Source organism: Oncorhynchus clarkii, unplaced genomic scaffold, assembly GCF_045791955.1.
Source record: "Oncorhynchus clarkii lewisi isolate Uvic-CL-2024 unplaced genomic scaffold, UVic_Ocla_1.0 unplaced_contig_1422_pilon_pilon, whole genome shotgun sequence".
Classification (NCBI taxonomy): domain Eukaryota; kingdom Metazoa; phylum Chordata; class Actinopteri; order Salmoniformes; family Salmonidae; genus Oncorhynchus; species Oncorhynchus clarkii.
In genome coordinates this window covers 65810-75707 of record NW_027261142.1, presented here as the reverse complement: position 1 = coordinate 75707, position 9898 = coordinate 65810, and positions in this window count along the sequence as shown.

Sequence of the window (9898 nt, the reverse complement as noted above, 5' to 3'; positions counted from 1 at the left end):
CTATGAACACTGAACTAAAGAAACGAGATGTTTTGGCCTGTCTACCTACAGGCTATGAACACTGAACTAAAGAAACGAGACATAATGGCCTGTCTACCTACAGGCTATGAACACTGAACTAAAGAAACGAGACGTTTTGGCCTGTCTATCTAAAGGCTATGAACACTGAACTAAAGAAACGAGACATAATGGCCTGTCTACCTACAGGCTATGAACACTGAACAAAAGAAACGAGACGTTTTGGCCTGTCTATCTACAGGCTATGAACACTGAACTAAAGAAACGAGATGTTTTGGCCTGTCTACCTACAGGCTATGAACACTGAACTAAAGAAACAAGATGTTTTGGCCTGTCTATCTACAGGCTATGAACACTGAACTAAAGAAACGAGATGTTTTGGCCTATCTATCTACAGGCTATGAACACTGAACTAAAGAAACGAGATGTTTTGGCCTGTCTACCTACAGGCTATGAACACTGAACTAAAGAAACTAGATGTTTTGGCCTGTCTATCTACAGGCTATGAACACTGAACTAAAGAAACGAGATGTTTTGGCCTGTCTACCTACAGGCTATGAACACTGAACTAAAGAAACGAGACGTTTTGGCCTGTCTATCTACAGGCTATGAACACTGAACTAAAGAAACGAGATGTTTTGGCCTGTCTACCTACAGGTAGACTGCCGCACACCGGATCAAAGTGAGATGGAGGAACTCCTGAAACTTTTGTTGGCTCAGAGAAATGCTGATGCCTACTTCAAACATCATTGTTCCGCGAGCATCACATTGGAACATGGTTCAGTGGTAAGTTATTGATGTGGAATGGATGTTGATGAGGTCCACAACATGGTACACTAGTGAGTTATTGATGTGGAATGGATATTGATGAGGTCCACAACATGGTACACTAGTGAGTTATTGATGTGGAATGGATATTGATGAGGTCCACAACATGGTTCAGTGGTGAGTTATTGATGTGGAATGGATGTTGATGAGGTCCAAAACATGGTTCAGTGGTGAGTTATTGATGTGGAATGGATGTTGATGAGGTCCACAAGATGGTACACTAGTGAGTTATTGATGTGGAATGGATATTGATGAGGTCCACAACATGGTACACTAGTGAGTTATTGATATGAAACTACAATGTGTTCTGAGCATCTTTTCAGCTAAGTTGACTAAAACTGAGAGATCGGGTGAGGGGGGGGGGTGGAGGTACGGCAATGTGGGGAGAGAGGGAGAAGTGGGGTGGATATGGTTGCAGCTATGTGGGGTGGGGGCATGGCATGTGTTTTTATTGGCATATGTGTATGTCATTGGAGGCTCCTCAGAGGAGGGGGAGGACCATCCTCCTCAGTGAATTTCATATATATATATATATATATATATAAAAAATGTATACAAGTACTGTTTCTTTTTAGATAAAACTTTACTAAATATATTCTTGTCACCAAATAATTGATTAAATCACACTGTTTTACCATGAAGATCTACAGTTGCTTCAACAGCACCTTCTTGGCTAGCACCATGGTGTAGCCGGAGGACAGCTAGCTTCCATCCTCCTCTGGGTACATTGACTACAATACAAAACCTAGGAAGCTCAAGGTTCTCACCCCCTTCCATAGACTTACACAATAATTATGACAACTTGCAAAGGACGTCCTCCAACCTATCAAGATCTCTCACAGCATGAACTGACATGTTGGATGGCTCGAGTTTGAAGTGAAGGGAGTACAGGGCTTAGCATGTGTCTCCAGGAGGCTAAAAATAGATTTTGGCTTGGAAAAGTTTAACATTTTCAGAAGGAGTCAGGTAATTGGTTAAGGGAGGAGGATTGGAGAGAAAGAGAGAGGAGGTTGAAAAGACTGAGGCAGAGGATGGGTTTGAGTCTAGCAATAACAAGGGAGAGAAATGTCGAGGAAGATTGGTGTCAAGTTCAAACAGAGTGATGGCAGTTTGAGTTCTGGAGGTGGAATGGAAGGTGTTGTGAGGAGCTCTGCGGTGCAGATCCGGTGGGGAGCGTGGTGAAACAGAGGTGACAGTCTGTTCTTTTGAGCTTTGTTTCATTACCTGACAAAGTCATGTAAGAATATATGATTTATGCTTTTTTTGTGCCAAATACACTGTAGTGTTATAGGTGTCACGTTTATGGGCATGTAGCAGCAGTATGTATGTAGGAGGGACATTTAATAAGATGGCTTGGAGAAAAAGGCAGACGTTTTACGTGCAAACCGATTGTTTTTTAAAATGTGTTTATCTGCGTTGTTTGTAACTTATTTTGTACGTAATGTTGCCGCTACCGTCTTTTATGTCCGAAAATAACTTCTGGACATCAGGACTGCGATTACTCACCACGGACTGGCAGAGTACTCACCACGGACTGGCAGATTACTCACCACGGACTGGCAGAGTCCTTTTTCCCTTGAACCTTTCTAGGGTACGTGAGACAGAAGCGTCCCACCTCTTCAACAGCCAGTGAAACTGCAGGGCGCCAAATTCAAAACCATAGAAATCCCATAATTAAAATTCCTCAAACATACATGTATTTTACACCATTTTAAAGATAAACTTGTTGTAAATTCAGCCACAGTGTCCGATTTCAAAAAGGCTTTACGACGAAAGCAAACCAAAGGATTATGTTAGGTGAGTGCCTAGTCACAGAAAAACACAGCCATTTTTCCAGCCAAAGAGAGGATTCACAAAAAGCAGAAATATAGATAAAATTAACCACTAACATATGATGATCTTCATCAGATGACACGCCCGAGGTAGAGTATCTCATGATAAACTGTAGACCACACAACCTACCTAAAGAGTTTATCTATATTATTTGTAGCTGTTTACATACCACCACAGTCAGAGGCACTAAGACAGCATTGAATGAGCTGTATTCCGCCATAAGCAAACAAGAAAAGGCTCACCCAGAGGCGGCGCTCCTAGTAGCCGGGGACTTTAATACAGGGAAACTTAAATTAATTTTACCAAATTTCTATCAGCATGTTAAATGTGCAGCAGAGAGAAAATAAATCTGGACCACCTTTAACTCCACACAGAGACGCATACAAAGCTCTCCCTCAACCTCCATTTGGAAAATCTGACCATAATTCTATCCTCCTGATTCCTGCTTACGAGCAAAAATTAAAGCAGGAAGTACCAGTGACTTCCTCAACACAGAAGAGGTCAGATGAAGTGGATGCTACACTACAGGAGTGTTTTGCTGGCACAGACTGGAATGTTCCGGGATTCATCCAATGACATTGAGGAGTACACCACCTCAATCACCGGCTTTATCAATAAGTGCATCGACGATGTCGTCCCCACAGTGACCCTACGTATACTTCCCAACCAGAAGCCATGGATTACAGGCAACATCCGCACTGAGCTAAAGGCTAGATCTGCGGCTTTCAAGGAGTGGGACACTGATCACTGCTATGCCCTCAGATGAGCCATCAAACATGCAAAGCGTTTCAATCCTACTACACCGGCTCTGGTGCTCGTCGGTTGGGGCTTGAAAAATATTACGGACCTCAAAGGGAAACCCCTTTGTAATGAGGTACAACGGATTTCAGTTTGCCTGCATTAAAGTCCCCGGCCACTAGGAGCACCGCTTCTGAGCATTTTCTTGTTTGCTTATGGCCTTATACAGCTCGTTGAGTGTGGTCTTAGTGCCAGGATCGGTTTGTGGTGGTAAATAGATGGCTACAAATAATAAGAACTCTCTTGGTAGATTGTGTGGTCTACAGCTTATCATAAGGTATTCTACCTCAGGCGAGCAACACCTCGAGACTTCTTTAATATTAGACATCGCACACCAGCAGTTATTGACAAATAGACACACACCCCTGCCCCTCATCTTACCAGACGTAGCTGCTCTGTCCTACCGATGCACGGAGAAGCCAGCCAGCTCTATATTATCCATGTTGTTGTTCAGCCACGTCTTGGTGCAACATAAAATATTACTGTTTTTAATGTCCCGTTTGTAGGATAGTCTAAATCGTAGATCTCCAGTTTGTTTTCCAATGATTGCACGTTGGCCAATAATACGGCCAATAATATTATTCTACAATGTAGAAAAGCCCTTGAATGAGTAGGTGTGTCCAAACTTTTGACTGGTACTGCATGCTTCAGTAAGGTTGGCTTCTTAGCATTAATATCAATGGTTATCAACTGTACCGCAGAGATGGAACGTAGGTCACAGAAAATAGATGTTGTGGTGGCAGCTGCAGAGAAGTACTTGGGGGTAGTAGATTTGACTTCAGAAGAGGTGTGTTGAGTGGTAGTGTCCCGTCCTTTCAGGTCGTTGGCCTGAGGAAGTATCAGATAGGGTTAAAGTAGTGGACTACGTTCTGTCCTCTCTAGTGGACTAAGGTCTGTCCTCTCTAGTGTACTAAGGTCTGTCCTCTCTAGTGGACTACATTCTGTCCTCTAGTGGATTAAGGTCTGTCCTCTCTAGTGGATTAAGGTCTGTCCTCTCTAGTGGATTACATTCTGTCCTTTCTAGTGGACTAAGGTCTGTCCTCTCTAGTGTACTAAGGTCTGTCCTCTAGTGGACTAAGGTCTGTCCTCTCAGGTCATTGGCCTGGGGTATGATCAGATAGGGTTAAAGTAGTGAAATAAGGTGGTTGGTTTTAATGAGTGTAGGATTAGTTAGTAGGGTAATGAGGTGGTGGGTTTTAATGAGTGTAGGGTTAGTTGGTAGGGTAATGAGGTGGTGGGTTTTAATGAGTGTAGGTTTAGTTGGTAGGGTAATGAGGTGGTGGGTTTTAATGAGTGTAGGTTTAGTTGGTAGGGTAATGAGGTGGTGGGTTTTAATGAGTGTAGGTTTAGTTGGTAGGGTAATGAGGTGGTGGGTTTTAATGAGTGTAGGTTTAGTTGGTAGGGTAATGAGGTGGTGGGTTTTAATGAGTGTAGGTTTAGTTGGTAGGGTAATGAGGTGGTGGGTTTTAATGAGTGTAGGTTTAGTTGGTAGGGTAATGAGGTGGTGGGTTTTAATGAGTGTAGGTTTAGTTGGTAGGGTAATGAGGTGGTGGGTTTTAATGAGTGTAGGTTTAGTTGGTAGGGTAATGAGGTGGTGGGTTTTAATGAGTGTAGGTTTAGTTGGTAGGGTAATGAGGTGGTGGGTTTTAATGAGTGTAGGTTTAGTTGGTAGGGTAATGAGGTGGTGGGTTTTAATGAGTGTAGGTTTAGTTGGTAGGGTAATGAGGTGGTGGGTTTTAATGAGTGTAGGTTTAGTTGGTAGGGTAATGAGGTGGTGGGTTTTAATGAGTGTAGGTTTAGTTGGTAGGGTAATGAGGTGGTGGGTTTTAATGAGTGTAGGTTTAGTTGGTAGGGTAATGAGGTGGTGGGTTTTAATGAGTGTAGGGTTAGTTGGTAGGGTAATGAGGTGGTGGGTTTTAATGAGTGTAGGGTTAGTTGGTAGGGTAATGAGGTGGTGGGTTTTAATGAGTGTAGGGTTAGTTGGTAGGGTAATGAGGTGGTGGGTTTTAATGAGTGTAGGGTTAGTTGGTAGGGTAATGAGGTGGTGGGTTTTAATGAGTGTAGGGTTAGTTGGTAGGGTAATGAGGTGGTGGGTTTTAATGAGTGTAGGGTTAGTTGGTAGGGTAATGAGGTGGTGGGTTTTACCTCTTAAGAATATTTTTCAATTTTCACCTAAAATGACATACCCAAATCTAACTGCTTGTAGCTCAGGCCTTGAAGCAAGGATATGCATATTCTTGGTACCATTTGAAAGGAAACACTTTGAAGTTTGTGGAAATGTGAAAGGAATGTATGAGAATATAACACAATAGATCTGGTAAAAGATAATAACCGTTCTACTGTATTTTTTTGTACCATCTTTGAAATGCAAGAGAAAGGCCACAATGTATTATTCTAGACCAGGTGCAATTTAGATTTTGGCCACTAGATGGCAGCAGTGTATGGGCAAAGTTTTAGACTGATCCAATGAACCATTGCATTTCTGTTGAAAATGTATCAAGACTGCCCAAATGTGTCTAATTTGTTCATTAATAACTTTTCATGTTCAAAATTGTGCACTCTCCTCAAACAATAGCATGGTATTATTTCACTGTAATTGCTACTGTAAATTGGACAGTGCAGTTAGATTAACTTCACTAATTTTTGGATGAAAAGCGTGCCCAAATTAAACTGCCTGCTACTTAGACCCAGAAGCTAGGATATGCATATAATTAGTAGATTTGGATAGAAAACACTATAAAGTTTCTACAACTGTTAAAATAATGTCTGTGAGTATAACAGAACTCATATGGCAGGTGAAATCCAACCAAGAAGTACTGTTTTTCCATTGAAAGCCTATCCACCATACAAAGACTTAGGACCCAGTTCACGATATCTATGGCTTCCTCTACATGTGGCCAGTCTTTAGGCATTGTTTCAGGCTTTTACTCTGACAAATGAGGGAGATACAGCACTTTAAATGAGAGGCCAGTGGAAATTTCCAGCCATGAGTCCTGCGCCGTTCTTATTTCTCCTTTTCTATTGACAAAGCTTTTGTCTGGTTGAAATATTATTTATGACAAAAACAACCTGAGGATTGATTTTAAACATAGTAGAAACATGTCAAACTAACTTTTATTGTGCTTTTTTGACTTTCCGTCTTGATGTTGAGAGCGCGCATTGTGCCTTTGGATTTCTGAACAAAAAGAGGGACATTATCGAACATTTGTCTAACATGGAGACCTGGGAGTGCCACCAGATGAAGATCATCAAAGGTAAGTGATTAATTTTAATGCTATTTCTGACTTTTGTGAGCCCTCTCCTTGGCTGTAAAATGGCTGTATTGTTTTCTGTGACAAGGCGCTGACCTAACAATCGTTTGGTGTGCTTTCTCCGTAAAGCCTTTTTGAAATCGGACACTGAGGTTGGATTTACAAGAAGTTAATCTTTAAAATGGTGTATAATACTTGTTTGAGGAATTTTAATTATGGGATTTCTGTTGTTTTGAATTTGGCGCCCTGCAATTTCACTGGCTGTTGTCGAGGTGGGACGCTAGCGTCACACTTGTACCAGAGGTTAACAAGAATTTAAGTTTTCTGCCAATATCAGATATGTCTATGTCCTTGGATCGCATTAGCCTATGTTAGCTCAACCGGAAGGGACACCGATCCCAAAGAAGTTTTAATGAGTGTAGTTAGTTAGTTGGGTAATGAGGTGGTTGGTTTTAATGAGTGTAGGGTTAGTTAGTTAGTAGGGTAATGAGGTGGTGGGTTTTAATGAGTGTAGGGTTAGTTAGTTGGGTAATGAGGTGGTGGGTTTTAATGAGTGTAGGGTTAGTTAGTAGGGTAATGAGGTGGTGGGTTTTAATGAGTGTAGGGTTAGTTAGTTGGGTAATGAGGTGGTGGGTTTTAATGAGTGTAGGATTAGTTAGTAGGGTAATGAGGTGGTGGGTTTTAATGAGTGTAGGGTTAGTTAGTTAGTAGGGTAATGAGGTGGTGGGTTTTAATGAGTGTAGGGTTAGTTAGTTGGGTAATGAGGTGGTGGGTTTTAATGAGTGTAGGGTTAGTTAGTAGGGTAATGAGGTGGTGGGTTTTAATGAGTGTAGGGTTAGTTAGTTGGGTAATGAGGTGGTGGGTTTTAATGAGTGTAGGATTAGTTAGTAGGGTAATGAGGTGGTGGGTTTTAATGAGTGTAGGGTTAGTTAGTTAGTAGGGTAATGAGGTGGTGGGTTTTAATGAGTGTAGGGTTAGTTAGTAGGGTAATGAGGTGGTGGGTTTTAATGAGTGTAGGGTTAGTTAGTAGGGTAATGAGTGTAGGGTTAGTTAATAGGGTAATGAGGTGGTGGGTTTTAATGAGTGTAGGGTTAGTTAGTTAGTAGGGTAATGAAGTGGTGGGTTTTAATGAGTGTAGGGTTAGTTAGTAGGGTAATGAGTGTAGGGTTAGTTAGTTGGGTAATGAGGTGGTGGGTTTTAATGAGTGTAGGGTTAGTTAGTAGGGTAATGAAGTGGTGGGTTTTAATGAGTGTAGGGTTAGTTAGTAGGGTAATGAGTGTAGGGTTAGTTAGTTGGGTAATGAGGTGGTGGGTTTTAATGAGTGTAGGGTTAGTTAGTAGGGTAATGAGGTGGTGGGTTTTAATGAGTGTAGGGTTAGTTAGTAGGGTAATGAGTGTAGGGTTAGTTAGTAGGGTAATGAGGTGGTGGGTTTTAATGAGTGTAGGGTTAGTTAGTAGGGTAATGAGGTGGTGGGTTTTAATGAGTGTACGGTTAGTTAGTAGGGTAATGAGGTCGTGGGTTTTAATGAGTGTAGGGTTAGTTAGTAGGGTAATGAGTGTAGGGTTAGTTAATAGGGTAATGAGGTGGTGGGTTTTAATGAGTGTAGGGTTAGTTAGTTAGTAAGGTACTGAGGTGGTGGTTTTTAATGAGTGTAGGGTTAGTTAGTAGGGTAATGAGTGTATTGTTAGTTAGTTGGGTAATGAGGTGGTGGGTTTTAATGAGTGTAGGGTTAGTTAGTAGGGTAATGAGGTGGTGGGTTTTAATGAGTGTAGGGTTAGTTAGTAGGGTAATGAGTGTAGGATTAGTTAGTAGGGTAATGAGGTGGTGGGTTTTAATGAGTGTAGGGTTGGTTAGTTGGGTAATGAGGTGGTGGGTTTTAATGAGTGTATGGTTAGTTAGTTAGTAGGGTAATGAGGTGGTGGGTTTTAATGAGTGTAGGGTTGGTTAGTTGGGTAATGAGGTGGTGGGTTTTAATGAGTGTAGGGTTAGTTAGTAGGGTATTTAAAAATATGTTTATTTTTTATTCCAATTTTCCCGTTTCCATTTTTCCATTTTGTATCACAAAGTGTAATGGATTCATACTATAGTTCAGTTGGTGGAGTTAACGCAGCATATTGGACGCCAACAACAGTTAAGTCACACAAATAAGAAGAACTCTGACGTTGTGTTCACCCAATCAATGCTTCAGAGAATTAATCTAGTACTGAAAGCATAAAACTACAGAAAGCTACATTGCAGTGCATAAAATATGGTAAGTAGTTGACTCAGAGAGAGACAACAGTTGAACAGTTTTGAACAAATTCATATCCTCAGAAATGAAGGAGAAGCACGAGAGATCAAGAGAGCTAGGTATATTTTGTTGTATTTTTCAATTTCACTTAGCTAGCGAATGCAGCTACCAGGTCCAGTTCCTGTATTGAAGTGGTGTGGAATGGATGGTGAGCTGGGGTGGCTCCTACCAGGTCCAGTATTGGCCATCACAGCTACAGTTTCCAAGGCTACAAGGAAGAGCAGAATGTGTCTCCTGACCCGGTAGAGAAGTTTTCACAATTGCTCACAGAGTTGGAGTCAAAGCGGCCTGAGACCCCAAGGACTGAAATACTGTAAGATAATTGAAGACTGTTTTGTACAACAGGGTTTTTCCAGCATCTCCATTGAGAGAAATCTGTGCATCCAAGTAGAGGACACGCTGGAAAACAGAGTTCACAGGTCAGGGATCCCTCTGTTGCCAATAGGTGAAGAGGGGCAGGGCTAGGTTGACCAGGTGAAGCAGGTAGATTGAGCTACACAGCTGTATCACATTCACTAATGATTTTACATAATTTAACCGCTCACCTCTGTTACTTATACACTACTGATTCCACATCATTCATTTCTCACTTTGACTTCTTATAAACTAATGATAACACATAATTTAACCTTTACCCTCTCCTACTGGGGCGGCAGGTAGCCTAGTAGTTAGAGCGCTGGGCAAGTAACAAAGGTTGCTAGATCGAATCCCCAAGCTGAAAATCTGTCGTTCCACCCCTGAACAAGGAAGTTAACCCACTGTTCCTAGGCCGTCATTGTAAATAAGAATTTGTTCCTAACGGACTTGCCTAGTTAAATAAAGGTAAAATACTTATACACTAATGATTCCACATTGTTTAACCTTTAAAGGGGAAATCTGC